The following is a 1,821-nucleotide window of genomic DNA, read 5'->3' as shown; positions in this document are numbered from 1 at the left end:
GGGGAGGAAGGGAAGGATTCCCCCCCGAGATGGTGGAGGGGAGGGAGAGAGAGACCCCCCTTTGTGTGGGGGAGGGGAGGGAGAGAGACCCCTCCTTTGTGTGGGGGAGGGGAAATCCCCCCTCTCCTTTTGGGTGGGGGAAGGAACAGGCGCCCCTTGGGATGGGGGAGGGGGCTGATACCCTCCCTTGGGGTGGGGGAGGGGAGGAAGAGACCCCCCCCCTTGGGGGGGGAGGGAATAGGCCTCCTACTGGGATGGAGGAGGGGACTGACACCCCCCAGGGAGCGGGGAAGGGGAGAGAGACCCCCCCCCGTGGGGGGAGGAGGGAGAGAAGCCCCTTTTTGGGTGGGGGGAGGCATAAACTCGCTGGGATGGGGGAGGGGACATAAGCCCCCCCCGGGGGGGGAGGGGAGAGGAGGACCCCTTTGGGTGGGGGTGGGGAAGGGAGATACCCCCCCCAGGGGCAGCTTGGGGTAGCGGCATCCCCCCCACCACCACGTTTTTGGGGTGATCGCCGCTCCATGACAGTGTTTCAGGTCCCCTCCTTCCCCCCGCCACAGCCCCACGTCCGCTGCCAGGCCCGGGGGTCCCGGGGCCAGCGCAGCCCCCACGGGCGCCTCGAGCCGCCCCGAGGAGGCAGAACCCCGGTGGGACAAAGACGTGTCCTGCCGGGCGATTCCCGTGCGGATCCAACCTCCTGTGTGTCCCCTCGTCCCCCGTGCGTGTCCGCCACCGGCCCCTGGGCGATACCACGTCCGCGAGAGCGACTCGGCCGCACCTCGCGCTCCTGTGTCCGGTCTCTCTTCCAGCCGTGTCCCGTGTGCGTGACCCTCCAACCCTCGCCATGTACGCGTGCGCAAAGTTCGTTTCCACTCCTGCGCTGGTGAGTATTCCCAAATAGCCCTAAAAAATCCCCAAATAGCCCTAAAAATCCCAGCCCTGCTGCGGGCGCYGCGTTAAGGGCAGCGAGGAGGGGAGCCCAGGAGTCCGGGCTGGTCCTGCCCCTCCGTGCGGCAGCGGTGTGTGCGTGCGGCTGAAACCCGTCTCTTCTCAGGGAGGGCAGAAGATATTTGGGGACGCTGCGCCGGGGTTAGAGCCACCCCGGGCCGCACTGACGGTGCAGGGAGCCCCACGCGCTCTGCCCTGGGTCYCTGGGCCGCTCCGGTTAAAGATCGTTTGCTGGCCGGTGCCGTAACCTTGCTGGTTACTAATTACCCATGCGGATGCCGATCCCGTGCCGGGAGTGGAGCGTCCTTGGCCGAGCAGCGGCCTTGCGGGATCCTTACGCTGAGCCCCATGTGGCACGGAACGGCCGATGGGGTCCCAGATGGCAACGCTTGGGTGGTGGGTGCCCAGGCCAGGCTCTCCCGGCTGGGAAGGGGGTGCTGCCGGCTCGCGGGGCGCCCCGAGGAGCTAAGTGACATTTGGGGGTCCCCAGGGTGGCGGCGGCCCCGGTGTCTCACCGCGCCTGGTCCTTGCAGGTGAGGACGAGCTCGCGGGTGCTGTGCCGGCCCCTCTCTGCTTCCGTGCTGAGYGGCCCCGAGGTCCGGACAGAGCAGGTAACGCTCCCAGCTCGAACTGGGAGGCTCCTGGGCGGATTGGGGGGGTGCTGAGCACCGGCTTGGGGAGAGGGAAYGGGAAAGGGATTGTGCCCTGCTCTTGGATTCAAGGAGCTGAGTCCAGGGCTTCCCTGGGGGGGGGCCTGGATGCTGCCGCGAGCTCAGCATTGGGGAAACGGAGGCCCGCGGGAGCTGGAGCCGAGGCTCCGCTGTCCTCCGGCTGCCTCTCCCACGCTCCTGTCCCCCCAGGTCCGGCAGGGTG

The 1,821-nt window shown here is 68.5% G+C and overlaps 1 long non-coding RNA gene across 1 annotated transcript; it reads left to right on the top strand.

Annotated features, from left to right (window-relative positions):
- The first annotated feature begins 463 nt into the window (after positions 1-463).
- Positions 464-1,821, top strand: LOC112966469. Its single transcript, XR_003253609.1, has 3 exons — positions 464-883; positions 1,482-1,559; positions 1,809-1,821. It is a non-coding gene; the product is annotated as an uncharacterized LOC112966469 (long non-coding RNA).

The sequence above is a fragment of the Apteryx rowi genome, unplaced genomic scaffold (genome assembly GCF_003343035.1).
Source record: "Apteryx rowi isolate R43461 unplaced genomic scaffold, aptRow1 scaffold_2447, whole genome shotgun sequence".
Lineage (NCBI taxonomy): Eukaryota > Metazoa > Chordata > Aves > Apterygiformes > Apterygidae > Apteryx > Apteryx rowi.
This window is presented reverse-complemented; position numbering and strand designations above follow the sequence as displayed.